Source organism: Ceratotherium simum, chromosome X (genome assembly GCF_057802395.1).
Source record: "Ceratotherium simum simum isolate JZ-2026a chromosome X, ASM5780239v1, whole genome shotgun sequence".
Classification (NCBI taxonomy): domain Eukaryota; kingdom Metazoa; phylum Chordata; class Mammalia; order Perissodactyla; family Rhinocerotidae; genus Ceratotherium; species Ceratotherium simum.
This window is the reverse complement of record NC_141940.1, coordinates 87,234,362-87,251,033: the sequence shown is the minus strand read 5'-3', so window position 1 is coordinate 87,251,033 and position 16,672 is coordinate 87,234,362. Positions and strand designations below refer to the sequence as shown.

General features: G+C 37.6%; 1 protein-coding gene across 5 annotated transcripts in view; it reads left to right on the top strand.

Annotated features, from left to right (window-relative positions):
* The first annotated feature begins 500 nt into the window (after window positions 1-500).
* MAGED1 (MAGE family member D1) overlaps window positions 501-16,672 on the top strand; it is a 56,665-nt gene continuing 40,493 nt past the window's right edge. For 2 of the 5 annotated variants that reach the window (XM_087426609.1, XM_087426608.1), the window contains exon 1: window positions 503-573. The gene's annotated coding sequence lies outside the window, so the exon portion shown is untranslated. Of the gene's footprint in view, window positions 574-16,672 lie in introns of all 5 variants that reach the window. The other 3 variants (XM_087426613.1, XM_087426610.1, XM_087426612.1) reach the window with 3 other exon arrangements.

Genomic DNA, 16,672 nt, shown 5'->3' with positions numbered 1-16,672 from the left:
ACAAGAATGCTTTCTAAATGAATTCACCTTTATTTATTTGGAAATTTGAGTATGGCATGAAACTCTTTGGATATCATCCCAATACAAACATGATTCAGATTTAAGATTTTTAAAAAATCTTGAAATTGAAATATGCCACTAATAAAAATGAACTTTTTTTCAAAACTGTGTGTCAGAAAACAGTAAACCAGTATGGTAAATACGTAACTATAGACATCCAAAAGTTAAGGGACTAAGGGTAAAGGAGGTATTCCAAAGGCTGAATCACCAAGGTGAGGTGACAAATTGAATACGTGGAGTTTGGCAGAGATACTGCAGTTCCTGGGATGACTACAGCCGGGATTTGTAAACAGTTACTGATTCCCTCTCCCAGTCGGTTTACATCACTATCCAGATTCTCATCCGCTGAGAGAGCCAATAAGTTCAAGTATTGCAAGAGCTTGCTAGAGAGGCACAGGAAGTTGCCTGGAGTGAAGTGCGGGCGGGTGGCGGCAGAAGCTTAAGCTTCCGCCAAACAAAAGAAAATAGCACTTCCGGTCCCGCCAACGTCGCGTTGCGGCTTTCTTCGTCAAGGTGAGTGTAAAGAAAGGGTCTGGTAATTCTTACAAGTGAATCCCCAAACGCTGTGGGGAAGCTTTCCTCTTTGCTTCAACACGGGATGGAAAGAAGAATTCATCTCCAGAGTCCATTGTATGAAGGGTGTTTCTGATCCTTGTGGTCCCGGTCGCCTCCCTATCTCCTCTCTCCTACTCCAGAGATGGCAGGCCGTCGTCCCCTCCCGCTTCTGACTCTTGTGGTCCTTTTTGTCAGTGGTCATTCTTCACCTCTCCTCATTATCCCCGATCCTCTTCACGATCTTTCTGAGCCTGGATCATTCCCTCTACCACAGATTTCTTTCTTACCTCTTACTCCTACCTTCCACTCCACCCCATTTTAGCCTCAGAACTTTTGCAACCCCCTTCCCCCACTCTGAGCCCACATTCTTCCTTCTGACCCCAGTATCTTACTCCTCCGAAGGCTTCGGATCTCTCCTGTCCCCCTCCTGCAGAGGCCAGTGAATTATATACTTTCCAAAATCGGGTATGACTTCAGTTTCAAGGCCAGGGCTGTTTTTGTTCTTTTTAGAAATAAGCAAAGAAGCAGAAATTTTAGAGCCCTAAGAGACAAAGGGATTCGTTCAAATTATTATGTTCATTTACTTTATTTTTTTACTGTAAACAAAATTACACAGAAGATATTGCACTGGTTTCAGTCCTCTACTCATGACATTAAAAAAAATTACTTAGAATTGAATCCTCACAGTTTTAGAGGGGCAAACATTGTGGGTTTTGCGTATAACCTGGTGTCAGCTTTAGAACTTCTCATAGGGCAGAAATGGTTGACAGATATGACATCCAATCACAAATTTATTATTTCACTTGAGTTGGGTTTATTATGCAGATCCTTTTCTTGTCTCTGGCAGCGACATGGAACAGCAAGCTGGCAGATTTTTCAAACAGATTTTTCCTAGGAGCTTTGCAAGTATTACCTATTTGGTGCAATGTAAACTTTTGTCTTTTTTTTTTTCGTTTTTTGCAACGTAAAATGTATTTTTCTGTTCCATTTGTCATGTGTAATTTGTCTTATGAGAACATTAGTTTATAATCACAATTTATTATTTCAGTTCTTTACCCAAGTGAGGGGAGATGATCATTAAATTTATAATGAAAGTCAGGATTTTTCAGGCTCTAAAGAGGAATTTAACAAAGGATCTCCTTGAACAAGCAATTTATTCCCTCTTTCTCCTGTAACTAGTGTATTATGCTTGCCAAAATAAGAGGTGATTCTTTTTTCTAGGCCAAGTATAATTTTCAGTTCTTTTAGAATAAACAATGAGGCAGAGATATCATAACACCAAAACACTTAGGAACTTTTTCAAAGGGTATTGCTGATGTCTCTATTCTCTATTCAAACCGTAATTACACAGCGTTTAAACATCATCGCACTGGCTTCAACCCACTGTACATCCATCCATCCATTTATTAAAGAATTTTTTATTGAATAACTTTTATGTGCCAGACAGTGTTCTAAGCACTGAGGATACAACAGTGGAAGATAAAAACACAGTCTTTTACAGTTGAGAGATAGACAATAAATGAATATATAATAAATATATAATAGGTGGTGATGGGGAGGGGCTGTACTATTTTAGAAAAGATGAGCAAGAAGGCCTCCCTAGTAAGGTGACATTTGAGCAGAAACCTAAAGGAAGTGAGGGCACAAACTATACAGATATTAGTGGGAAAACAGGATATAATCTACGTCAGTGTCTCTGCATTTTTTGTTCACTCTGCTTTCTACACTTCCCCTCACCCCACCCTGCCCATGGTCACTTTTCTGCATAACATAAATGCAGCACTCTGCATACTCAAATAATCTAATCTGTCCATATAAATTCCCCATATTCTCTTCCTGCCTAGCTTCTTGCTACCATTTAGGTGAATCGTCAGTTACCAGCCCCTATAGGAAGACATCTCTATCTCCATCCTCACCTCTTCCTCAGTCTGTTTATTTGTGGTGCATTGTGTGTTATTGTACACCATATTTCCTTACCTCTCTCACTGCTCTTATCACTGCGTGTTCATATGTTGCCCATAAATATTTGGTATGGTAAATTGAAATTAATTCAGTGCTTGTCTGTAACAGACAAGCTTTTAAATATAGTTGGCCCCCTAATGTTAAAAACCACCCTCTAAGGTCAGTATTACCGTTGTCATTTTACTGACGATAAAACCAAGGCTCAGAAGTGGATAGTAACTTGCTAGATGGTGGTGGAGTTCATGGAGTTAAGGTCTGTCAGACACTCAGTCCTGGCCTGGTTCTCTCTTTCTCTCCATCTGCCTGTCTGTTTGTCTGTGTTTATTAATGAGAAATAGAAAATATACAGAATGTTTTATTATTTTATAAGACATAATCTGGGTGTAGAAATTTCATTTTGTAAAGTTTCCTTTCACAAATCGGATTATATCAGGTGCTTGAATTACTTCCTAGTTATAAATATTAAGAGCTGAGGGGCATGATGAGTCTTTTTATTTGAACGTTTTTTAATAAAAAGTTTAAACAAGTATAAATTTAAAGAAGAGTTACAATGAATACTTTTATACTCCGAACCTAGATTTAACAGTTGTTAACTTTTGCCGTATTAGCTCACTTGTTCACTCACTTGCTTGCTCTATCTATCCATCCATCCATCCATTTTTTTTATTGAGATATAATTTTTTGTCTATTTTTTTATCTATATTTTGGCTGAACTATTTGAGACTGGCAGGCATTGTTTTTAAGTAAACTTAAAAACATGCAGAAAGATGCACATATCGTAAATGTACAGCTCAAAGCATTTTCACAGTGTAAACACACCTGTGTAAACCAGCATTGAGATTAAGAAATAGAACATGATCAACATCTGAAAGCCCTTGAATGTATTCCCTGCCAGTCACAACTAAACTCCAAATTAATCACAGTCCTGCTTCTATGACTGCTATCATTTTGCCTGTTTTTGGACTTTATAAAAATACAATAGTATAGTATGCATTTTTTGGGGTCTGACTTCTTTGGCTTAAGATTCTGTTTTGGAGATTCATCCATGTTATTAGGTGTTATAGTAATTCCTTCATTCTCATTGCTATGTATTGCATTATGTGAATATATTATGATAGATGAGCATTTTGGTTGTTACCATTTTTGGCCTGTAAATAGTACTGTGAACATTCTAATACATGTCTTTTGGTGATATATGCACACGTTTCTGTTGGGCATATACCTTAGAATTGCTGAATCATAGGTTATGTATATGACTAGCTTTAGTAGATACTGCCAACCAGTTTCCTAAAGTGGTTGTACTAAAAAACTCCCAACAGAAATTTTTAAGAGTTCCAGTTGCTCTAGAGTATTGCCAACACTTGTCATTGTCTTTTCTTTTTAAGAAAAAAAAGTAGCCATTCTAGTGGTTATGAATGGTATCTCATTGTGGTTTTAATTTGCATATCTCTGGTGATAAATGTGCATCTTTCCATATGTTTGTTGGCCTGGATATCTTTTTATGAGGTGCCTATTCAAGTCTTTTGACCACTTTTTCTTTTGAACTGTCTTTTTCTTATTGATTTGTAGGAGATCTTTCTATATTAAGAATGTGAATACTTTGTTAGATATATTTATTGCAAATCTCAGTTACTTGCATTTTTGATCTCTTAATAGTGTCTTTTGATAAACTGAAGATCTCAATTTTAATATTGTTCAATTCATAATTTTTCCCTTTCGTGGCTACTCCTTGTTTGTCCTGGTTAAGAAATATTTGCCTTTCTCAAGGTCATGAAGATATTTTTTATGTTGTGTCTTTGTTTAATCCCTCACTTATATTTACAGTTCCTTTGTAATTGATTTTTGTGTATGTTGCCAGTATGAGTTATGGGTATGGGTAAAGGGCCTTTTTTTTTTGGTCGAAATGGACATCTAGTCAACCTAATAAAACTTACTTGTAAAGATCATTCTTTCTCTTCTATAGTGTCATCTTTTTCATAAATCAAATGATTAGGTTATATATGTGGTTTGTTTCTGGATGCTATTCAGTTTGGTTTATTTCTCTCTCCTTGTCTGAGCGCCACTGTCCTAATTAATGTAACTTTATAATATACCTTATATATGGTCATTAAGTCCTACATTTTTGTTCTTTTTCTTCAATAATGCCTTGGTTATTCTTGGTCTTTTGAATTTCCGTATACATTTTAGAATCACCTTGGAAATTACCATAAAAATTCTCCTTGGCATTTTGATTGAGATACCACCTAATAGATCAATTTGAGGAGCACATATCATGGCACTTCACCCCTAAATATCTCAGCATTCATCTCCTAATATTAGGAACATTTTCTTAATAATTTAATTACCATTATCTTATGAATAAAAATTAACAGTAATTCCCTAATATCATCTAATACCTAATACATTTTCAAATGTCTTTTTATCCCCAACAAGCCTTTTACAGCTGGTATTTAAAACCATCTTTCAACCTAGATTAAAGTATTTTTATATTTCTTGAGGATTTATTGTTGTCACTTTCTCTATTTTGTTGAACTTACAGATGTTTATATATTGAGTACTTTTCAATCCATTGCAGTCATTATTTCTTCTGTTGCTCAAACTGTTCAGTTTGGAAGGGGCCAGTTGGAGCCCCTTCACATTGGCTTCTGTCTTTTTTCTTTTATTACTGAAATTTTCAAATATATTTAAAGTAGAAAATAGTAAAATAAACATGCATGTATCCATTCCCTACCTTCCGCAATTAATACCATTTTGCCAATTTTGTTTGATCTTTTCTCCTTACCCACTTTTTTCACTGGGGTATTTTAAAGCAATCCCAGACATCGTCATTACACAGGTAGATAACTCATTATGCATCCTTAACTCATAAGTGCATTATATGAAGTAACCACTAGGCCATTATACCTAGTAAGATTAACAATAATTCCTTATATCATCTAATACTCAGTCCATATTCAAATTTCCATGATTGTCTTAAAGATGTCTTTTTACAGTTGCTTTGTTAAATCCGTATCCAAACAAGGGCAGTTTATTGCCACTGTATATTTTTCTCTTAAGTTTCTTTTCCTATAAGACCTTCTATTACCCACCCCCCATTTTAAAGAGCATTGATTTATTACAGAAACTAAGTCATTTGTCTTATTGACAAATGGATTTAGAGGACTGTTTCTTTGAGGTGGCATTTATTTTGTTTTCCCTTTCCCATGTTTCCTATTCACTGGCATTTAGAGCTAGAGGCTTGATTAGATTCAGTTTCAATTATTTTTTAAGGGAAAGAATCATTTCAGGCAGTGATATGCACTTTCTATTGCATTTCATCATGTTCGGTTTTATCTTTTTAATGATGCTGGGACTGATTTGTGTTTTCAGATGTTCTCAGCCTGATCCCTCCACTGTAGCATCTCCTACCAATCTTTCTCTTGTTGGTTTTAGCAGCCATTGAAGATAATTGTTTAAGTTCATTATTTCAATAGTCGTTGACAAATAGTGGTCTAATTCTATCACCTTCTGTGTTTATTAGCTGGGATTATTTTATAAAGAAGACCTTTTCCTTATCAGCTACCTTTTTGTCTTGAAGTACATTTCATAAAATGAAAGTCAGGAATTTTTAGGAATTAATGGCTTTTCATGTATTTTAGTGTATCCATTGTGATCCTTTTTTTCTTTTCTTTTTTTTTTTGGTGCTCAAACTGTGTCATCTTAGAAATTAGGATCCCTTTCTATTTGGCTCCTATATTCTCTTCACATGATCTCGTTGGATCTTGGCTTCCTTGCTTTCTGACACAAGATATTTTAGGCTCCTCCTGTGCACTCCCTGCTCCAGCCCTGGAATCAGTCATTTTGCAAGCAGTCATGTATTGTTTTAGTAGGGATTGGTACTTAGAAACCAAGATGTGAGTGCTCAGGGGATTATTATTATTTTTTTAGTCATACTACCTGACCTTATGTTGTGTCCTTTTCCTCACTCTTTTGAATACGCTTGAATGACTCCCCAGCATTCCACTGAAAATTAGCTAAGCATGGCTTTCATTTGTTTATGTAGTCATTCATTCAGCAAAAATTTATAGAATACTTAACTACCATGTATCTGGTCTTATGCTGTGTGCAGGAGATGTGAAGGTAAACCTGACTGGTTCCTGTTCTTGATGAAGATTCATGATAGTGGGGATATGAGTGAATAAGTAGACAGTGTCTAAAGAGTATGATCAATACTATAGTGGGCATAAGAAAGTGGGATGACAGGGTGTGGGAGCACATAGGGGGCATCTGAAAATGCTCTAGAAAGGAGAGAGAATGCTTGATATTGGATGAGTATAGGAGATATGAAGGTAGAGGAGCTATGAAGGGTGTTTCAGTCAGAGGAAACTGGAAGAGGTGGGGAGATCTTGATGTATTCAAGGAAAAGCATATATATAGTTAGTTAAAACTGGAACATAAGTTTTATGTAGGGGAGGAGAGACGAAACTGGAGACATAGATAGGGACCAGGATGTTGAGACCCCCAAAGGTCAGGTCGCAGAACAGGAATTGCACTCTGAGGCTATCTGGGAGAAGTAATGGAATTGTCTTAAGCAGATGAGGTATGCAGTCCCTTCTGTGATGTACTGATGATGTGCTGAGTGAGTGGATGGGAATGGGGCAATAGGAGACCAGTAAGGAGGGAAGTGTAGCTGTCAGGAGAGAGATATGTCTGGGAGAGTTACGTGTGTGTGTGCATATATATATATATATTTTCACATATATTGTAATCTATTATATATATATGTATATATATATATGTATGCACACAATTCTCCAATACACACCACACACGTATAGGGTGCAGTGTAACATGGCATTTTATATATATAAATATGTATATGTGTATTTGTATATATACGTATACATATATATAATAATACAGTCATACGCCGAATAATGACATTTTGGTCAACAACGGACTGCATATACAACGGTGGTCCCATAAAGTTAGTACCCTATAGCCTAGGTGTATAGTAGGCTATACCATCTAGGTATGTGTAAGTACATTCTGTGATATTAACAGTGACAAAATCACCTAACAACACATTTCTTAGAATGTATCCCCATCATTAAGGGACACATGACTGTATAATATATGTAATAAATATATATATATATATATATATACACACAAACATATAAAATAGATTCTGTGCATGCATGTGTACATAGTGTTGCATGTCTATAATTCTATATGTACACGTATGTCCGGGGTGGTCACATTGCCACAGGTCTAAAATAGAGAATATTTCAGTGGAGAAACATTCCCCAAGGAAAGCTGAAGAGTGGGAAAGGGCTAGCAAAGACTCTCTCCTTAACCAAACTTTAGTTGTGCTCCTCTGAGTCCTCTTTTGAACTAGACCTTGTCCTTGGCATTGTCTTTGGCGGCACAGCACAGTTTTAGAAAGAATCCTGCTAAGTCAGTTTAGCAAGAATCTCCCCACCTTTGATATCTGATCACCCTTGCCTTCAGCAAGAATCCTAAGTGGGTTTAGCAAGAATCCTCCTATCCTTGATGTCTCCTCTTAGTAATTTTCTATCCACTGACTCCCCTCCCAAATCTGCTCTTTTTTTTTTTTTAAAGATTTTATTTATTTATTTTCCCCCCAAAGCCCCAGTACATAGTTGTACGTCATAGCTGCACATCCTTCTAGTTGCTGTATGTGGGACACGGCCTCAGCATGGCCGGAGAAGCGGTGCTTCGGTGCGCGCCCGGGATCTGAACCCGGGCCGCCCGCAGCGGAGTGTGCGCACTTAACCGCCAAGCCACGGGGCCGGCCCCCAAATCTGCTCTTGACTATAGGTCCCCAGCTGTCTTTACTGTATTCGGACTTCAGTCCAGTCTCTGTCCTCTATTGCAATAGTCTTGACGCCTGTCACAATAGTCCTTAATACAGTCTTTCTTAGCATTTTAACAAGTGTCAGAATATTTTTTTCTTTAACAGACCACACTAAAACTTTTGCTTGTTGTGCTCTTCCTCTTCAAAGCTCCACCAGTTGGCACTGAAGCCTAATTGTGTACCCTTGAGTAATCTGAGAATTCCTCTTCCTCCTATGATTTAAGAGTATGAGGGAGAATGAGATGATTGCTTAGCTTCTTCCAGAGTTTGGACTGTAACTTTGACAGTTATTTCTGGGTGGGTAGAATGATGATTGAAGATGCTTATCTCCTTTTATGTGTTTCTCAGTGCCAGGCACTATTGTATACTAATGAACATGTATTGCATTTGTCTTTTAAAACTACTATGTTAAACTATTTTTAATATAAACTATGAAATTTCTCTACATGGTTATATAAGATGTGGACCGAGAGGGTTCTGTTAGATTAGAGATTTAGGGGAAAACAGGGCAGTGAGTGTGTTTGGATCAGTGTTGGTGAAGGCTAACGTGCAGAGGGCCAATAATGTAATTGGTGAAAGTGTTGATGAAGTGAGGGTAGACTATTGTGTCAAGGATCTTGTCTGTGAAAAGTAGAATAAGTAACAGGTGGTACATGTGTATTTTCAGGATGAAAGATTTGAACGTTTATATGTTCTACAGAGGAGGAGCTGATAAAAACAGAGAAGTTGAAAACATAGGAGAGAAAGGGTATAACTGAAGAAGCAAGATATGGAAAAGATATGGTGTAGAGAACATGTGGAAGGACTGGACATGAGCAAAAGAAAGGGCATCGCTTCTGACTTTGGAGTTGAGGATCAGAAAGGAATATTTTTGAGGTTTTGGAGAGGCAAGAGATTGAAGGAGTTTCTTTCTTGGTGCCCTATATTCTCTGTGAATAAGGTAGTAAGGGCATTCTGGAGTGTGAGAGGGAATGGCCAGGGGCCAGAGGAAAGAGGAGGAAGGTTGCAACCTTCTTTAGGGAATGAGAGAAGATTGATGGGCAGTAATGAACACCTATCTGAGTTGGAAATAAAGTGTTTTTAGTTTTGTCTTTTGTTCAGGTGTGCTCAGCTGTCAAGAAGTGGGAGCAAGGAAGGCAAATACTGGATTTGATTTTACACTTGTGAATATGGTAGTGAAGATTGTGGGTGGTGGAAGGTTTGAGGGGCTAAGTGGGTTGTTGAGGTTACTTATGAGATTTGTTCAGGTTATAGAGCATTGGATATAGTCTCATCAGGGAATGTGTATTCTCAGGAGGATTCTATGGAACCAGAGAAAGAGAAGCTGTGTGAATATGTGGGTGGGTGTGGAGGGATGTTGTATGGAGATTTCAAAGCTCAAGGAGTAGATGTTAAAAAGTTGGAATGGCAGGGGCTGGCCCTGTGACCTAGTGGTTAAGTTCTGCGCACTCCACTTTGGCAGCCCGGGTTCAATTCCTGGGCGCAGACCTACACCACTCATCGGTGGCCATGCTGTGGCAGTGACCCACATACAAAATAGAGGAAGATTGGCACAGATGTTAGATCAGGGCAAATCTTCCTCAAGCAAAATGAGGAAGATTGGCAACAGATGTTAGATCAGGGCAAATCTTCCTCAGCAGAAAAAAAAAAAGGTGGAATGGCAGACAGGAAATTGTGGTCAAAGTAGGATATTGGAGCTTAAGATTTCAGAGGAAAAGTAGTTCTGGATAGTGACAGGTTTAGTGGGTAGATGAGTTGGGAGTAGAGGAGGTCAGGGAACTGTGAAGCTGTGGTGATGGACAAGTTAGCCATGGGATCATCAAAGGTAGAAGGAAAGATATAGAGTGTAAGAGTGGAGAGGAAGGTGAGAAAGATGCTATATTTTGTAGAAGAAAGGGTGAGTGTAGCTGAGAGACAGGTGGCATGACCATTAAAGGAGCACAGATTTTTACAGCAGGGAAGAAGATTTAGGGGATGGAAGCTAGCAATGGTCAGCATCAATGGTTGCCCTTAACCAGCTTTGCAGCAGAACCCCTGGATGGCCCTAGCTTTGTTCTAACTTTGTCTTTGCTTCACAGACTTTTTTTTTCTTTTGACAATAACCAGGACCAGGAAAGGACTGGTGGTAAAATCTTGAATGTAGGGGGAGCATTCTATATTGATTCCTATACTTGGAGGGACTTTGACAACTGCCCTTAGCAACTTGAAGGGAAATGGTACTGCTAGTAGGACCCTGGCTTGCCCAGGCATCCCTTTTTAAGGATCCTATTGCGAATGAATATGGATAGCCAGTCCCTATAGCTTTTACAGAGAGGGGTGGATGCTTTTTATGTTACATCATCTGTTATCTCAGAAAGGTTGAGAACACGTGCTGTTTGGGAATGCTTTAAGGGAGTTCCATAGGAAGGCCCTGGATTCTTTTATTAAATATTTTTAAAATTGTGCATTATAACAAAAATATCGAAAGTTGCATAAAATATAAATATACACTAAAATGAGTACTTATAAAGTGAATACCCATAAAAGAACTTTCCAGGACCAAAAATAGAACATTGCAGGTTATCCAGAAGCCTCCAGTTTTACCCTTTTCTCTCTCCTAAAGGTAACCACTTATCCTGAATTGACTTTTATGGTAACTACTTCTTTGCCTATGTATACTGACACGCGTGCACATACACACCTATTTATACATGCTACTGTTTATGGACATTTGGATTGCTTTTAGTTTTTGGCTATAGTGAACAGTGCTGCTAAGAACATTCTTATCTCCTGTTGCACACGTTTATGTTTCTCTAACACAGATATCTAGGAGAGGGATTACTTGGTAATAGTTAATGCATATCTTCAACTTTACTAGGTATTGGAAGATTGATCTCCAAAAGGATCATGCCAATTTTGACTACCATCAAAAGCACATGAGGATTCATAACTTGCTTCTTTCTCTCCTACAGTCTAGCTTTCTGGGATAGCCAGGACCTGTGATTTGCTATGGATATGAAAAATTTGGTTACTATTTTATGTTTCTCCTGTAGCAATTGCCCTTAGCCACTCTAAGGGGCTTTCATAGGAGATTTTTGGTTTAGTCCTATCTTTCCCATAATCTCAAGGCCCAAGAATTGGGCCCCAGAATTGAGTGTGTTCCCAGTCTCTGAGGCCATTTGAGAGTGAGGGAGCCTGGGTTAGCATCCTAAAATGTTCTTCTTTCTTGGAAGGTCCAAACAATTGATCTTAGCAATTAGCCAGGGGTTCTGTACATGGGCTCTGACTCAGTTATCTCTTCCTCAGACTCAAGGGTCAAGAAACAGAACCGAGAAGTGATCAGAGATAACCAACATCTGTGGATGGCAGAGTCTGAAGACTAGGATAGTGGCCTAGATGACCCTCTGTCTTTGGAGGGTCCTTGAACAACCATCTTGAACCAACTCCAAGGAGAGAGTTGGCTTGTTCCTTTCTTTCCCAGAATTTGTCTCTTAGGGAGTCTTTTCCATAGGGAGGGCCCTGGCTTGTTTATTTCTTTCCCAGAGCCTCAAAGACTGAGAACCTTAGTTGGTTTATTTCTGTGGCCAGCTAGAAGTGAGGATGGCTGCATCAGCATCTGAATTGCCTCCTAGAGTCTCCTTTTATGTTTGCTTGTTTATGGCACACTGTTAATTACCTGAATTTTGTAGAAGTACATTTGTAGAAATTAAAAATTCTGTATGAGTTTATCAACTTCCAGAAAATGTTCTATATGAAGATGTGAAATATTATACATATGTATTATTGATTTTTCAAATTTTAAAACTAATTATAGAATAATAAATAATGCTAAACTTTAATTAAAATTAATATTTAACATACTTCCTGGACCTGACTATATTTTTTAGTTATTTCACTAATATTAAAGCATACTTACAATTAGGAGATGTCTATTTCATGTTTTAGTTCACTATTTCTTTACTTTTTACTGTTATTATTTTTGCTTTCTCTATGCATGTTGAGAATTTAATTTTCAAAATATGCCATTGAAAACAGTGGCATATTTATTGTGGCTGTTCACTTGATAGCCTTTCATTTTTTGTGTCAAGCTGTTTAATGCCCTGACTGCAGTCCCTTACATACTCATAAGGCAAAGTTATTCTAGAAAACATGTCATCTTTGTTTATTACCAGTTGGACACTACTCTAAGCCTGTTACCTTTTAGAGCATGTTGTACTCTGCTCTATATCACGTGGAAACCCACCTAAGGATGTCCATCTGACAGATATTGCTTGAATAGTATGTTACGCAGAGGTGTGGCACACCAATGTGCCATGGCTTGCCAGATGGGAATTTTAGGACCAAGGTGTGGGAGAATTAGCAGGTTTAGGAAAGAACTACTTCATTATGGCTAGGAAGTGAAGGGGGTGTTCTATCAATCACTGAAGGGCGTGGGTAACCTTATTTTTCAAGGAGGAGGATTCTAGAAGTTACAAAGGAAAGATCCCAGGTGGGAAGGAGAGCAGTGAACTGATAGCTTCAAGGGGGAAATGGGCATGGCTTTCTACTTTTCATTCTCTCTATTTGTCTTCTTGGTTATCACAAAAATATTTTACCAGGGTTCTGGCTGACAAGAAGTGTGAGTGAACAAAAGGGGAAGTCGTAGAAGGAGAGAGAGGAAAAATACGCAGTCTGAGAATGTCAGAAGTCCTAGAACACCAGTAGGGAAGATGGATTGATTGGAAGCCTTAGAAAAGTTAGGTAGACCATTAATTAATTAATCAATTAAGTAAAAATGTAGTGAACAAGACTCTTTGCTGCATAATGAAGACATATAGTTGAATTAGATGTATTTTCTACTGAGTTGGATGGCTGAGATAGACACAGACATTGCAACAGGGGGTGCTATGATGAAAGAGAGACCAGGATGTGGTGTTGTCAGTAGAAACATGGAGGAGGGTATCTCTAATTCATCCTAGGGGCTCAGAGAAGGCCTCCTGGAAGGCACCATGTTAAGAAGTTAATTTTTCATGGAAGTAGCAGTTAATCTGACAATGGATAAGAATCCTCTGAGTGTGGGGACCAGAGAGCAAGTGGTCATTTAGACCACGTATAGTAGGTGTCTGGGTATGCCATCTAGCCTTGAGCTTGAGAAATAACTGAAGAAATGGGCAGTTGAAAGGCCACTCTGTGGTCTAGTAGAGTTAGGGAAAGGGGGCAAGTAGAAAGGAATAGTTTCATAAATGGTTAAATTTATGCTATAACATTGACACCTTAGCACTCATGGAAGAGTAGCCTCTTCCATTTCCCCCCATATGCCATGAAATTATCATCATTTTCTATATATGCCATATTTTTTCATCTTGTTTAAGGAGTTCTTTCTCACCTTGATTTCATAAAGGTATTCTGCTATATTCTCCTATAAAACTTTTATAATTTTCTTTTCACAATTGGGTTTATGATCCACTTGGAATTTATTTTTGTGTATTGTATGATGTAGAGATGTTAATATTTTTCTGAATGATTAATCAGTGGTTTCAGAACTATTTACTGAATAGTCTGTTGTTTCTCCACAGATTTATAATGTTGTCTCTGTAATATACCCATTTGTAGTATATGTATTTGTTTGCTTCTAGGCTTTCTATTCTGTTCCATTGGTCTTTTTGTCTATTTCTATACTAGTACTACGCTGTTAATTGCTATAGCTTTGTAATGCATCTTAATATTTGGCAGGGAAAGATCTTTTCCTTATTCTTCTCCCTCAACAGTATATTCTTTGCCCTTTACTTTTCCATATGAATTTTAAGATAAGTTTAACATGGTTTGTAAGAAACATTGAAATTTTGATTAGAACTGCATTTTATTTATAGATTATAGAGACAGAAATGGCATCTTTACAGCACTGAGGGTAGTTCTTTTTTCCTTTTATCTAAGTATTTTTAATGTCTTTGAAAAAAGTTTTATAATTTTCTCCAGAAGGATCTCTTGCATATTTTGTTAGACGTATTTAGTTGTACCTGGTAGTTCTTGTTGCTCTCACTAATATTTTTAAATTACATTTTGTAATTGATTGTGACTGGTGTATGGGAATGCTTGATTCTGGTGTATTGTTTTTAGATCCATTCACCTTGCTGGCCTCTTTCTCTGGGTCTAATTGTTTGGTTATAGATTTTATTGAGTTTTTATATAAACTTTATATAAAACATACTTAAACGTGTATTAATCCTAACTATACAGCTCAATGAATTATCACAAGGTGTTTTTGGTCTGTTAATGTAATTTGTGAATAATTGTAAATTTTTCCCCTTTCAGTCATTATACCACCATAAACTGATATCATTCTGTATAAAATAAAGTAGAATTTCTTTTCTGAAACAATTTTACTTAAGCATCTCTGAGGCCTCATGCTCTAATTAGCTGTGTTTGATGTGTAAATACTTTTGAAGTTATCAAAGAAGGAAAATTACCTTTATTTGGAAATTCCAACAGAACTCAATAGAAGAGGCTACAGGGTGGTGATATTTCAGTTAATTGACCACAGTCCAGGATTTGGTCTTCAGCATTTGTGAAATGCTAAAATGAAGCTTGATGATAAACAAATACAAATTGATTTCCTGAGACTAAGATAGATATAGAGAGAAAAGTACACACATCGTACACTAATATTGTCTTTCCAGTGGCCAGAACTCTCAGGTCCTCTTTCCAGGGCATGTCAGTTTCAGTATTGGGGTTCTTGGGAAGTCAAACTAAGAAAACAGCATGTTGCTTACTGTGAGCATGGAATTAAAGCAAAGAAGGTAGAGAATCTTACAAACATGGAGTCTTTTGTGCAGCTGTGTGTCATTTGAGGAATACATTTGGATGCTCTACCCCTTCTTCATCACACCCCAAGCAGTTTGAGAGGCAACAAGATGTAGTGGAAAAATATTAGACTTTGTAGCCAGTTGACAGGGATTTGAATCCTAGCTCTTGTGTACTGATCTTTGGCAAGTTACTTCTCAGAGTTTCATTTTTCTCACTGTTGAACTAGAAATCATGACACTGTTAATTTAAGAGAAATAGGGGCCGGCCCCATGGCTTAGTGGTTAAGTGTGCGCACTCCGCTACTGGCGGCGTGGGTTCGGATCCCAGGTGCGCACTGACACACCGCTTCTCCGGCCATGCTGAGGCGGCGTCCCATGTACAGCAACTAAAAGGATGTGCAACCATGACATACAACTATCTGCTGGGGCTTTGGGGAGAAAAAGGGAAAAAAAAGAGGAGGATTGGCAATAGGTGTTAGCTCAGAGCCAGTCTTCCTCAGCAAAAAGAGGAGGATTGGCATGGATGTTAGCTCAGGGCTGATCTTCCTCACCAAAAAAAAAAAAAAAAAAAAAACAAGAGAAATATATCCTCTCAAAGTATTTGTTATATAGTAAATCCAGCAGAACTGTGGGTTTGTATTTGTTTATCCATGCCTATGGGTGAAAAGGAAAGTGCCAAAGATCCTTTCCTAATTTGTTAGAATGGTTTTAGGAGTATTATTCTGTTTCCAAATAGAGATGGCAATAACAACTTTATCACCAGACATATTAGTTTCCTATTGCTGCTGTAATAAGTCATGACAAATGTCGATAATAAACACAAATTTACTATCTTACAGTTCTGGAGGTCATCAGTTCTAAAATCAAGGTGTTGGCAGGGCTGAGCTCCCTCCAGAGGCTCTAGGGGATTATCTGTGTCTTTGCTTTTTCCAGCTTCTAGAGGCTGCCTGCATTCCTTGATTCATGGTCCTTTTCTCCATCTTCAGATCCAACAGTATAGCATCTTTAACTCTCTGACTCTGACCTACTTTCATTGTATCTCCTTCTCTGACTCTGATCCTCCTGCTTCCTTCTTATAATGATTCTTGTAATTACATTGACCTACCAGGATAATCCAGGATAATCTCTCCATCTCAAGATCCTTAATCACATGTGCAAAGTCCCATTTGCCATGTAAAGGAACGTATTCACAGGGTCAGGACGTGGACATCTTGGGAGGGCCATTATTCTATCTACCACACCAGCTAAATGAATTACCAAGTAAGATACCTAATTAGAATTACGCACTTCTTTTTTACGTTATTTTCATAGAACAAAGCATCAATTTCTAAAGTTGTAGAAGTCTTACAAAATGCCTTTCTTTAAATAACACTTCCAAGGAAAGATTTATATTAACAGAGAATAGAACTGGTTGGTAACAGTTATGAATATTCATGAATATATGAATATATTATGAATATTCATATATCCATAT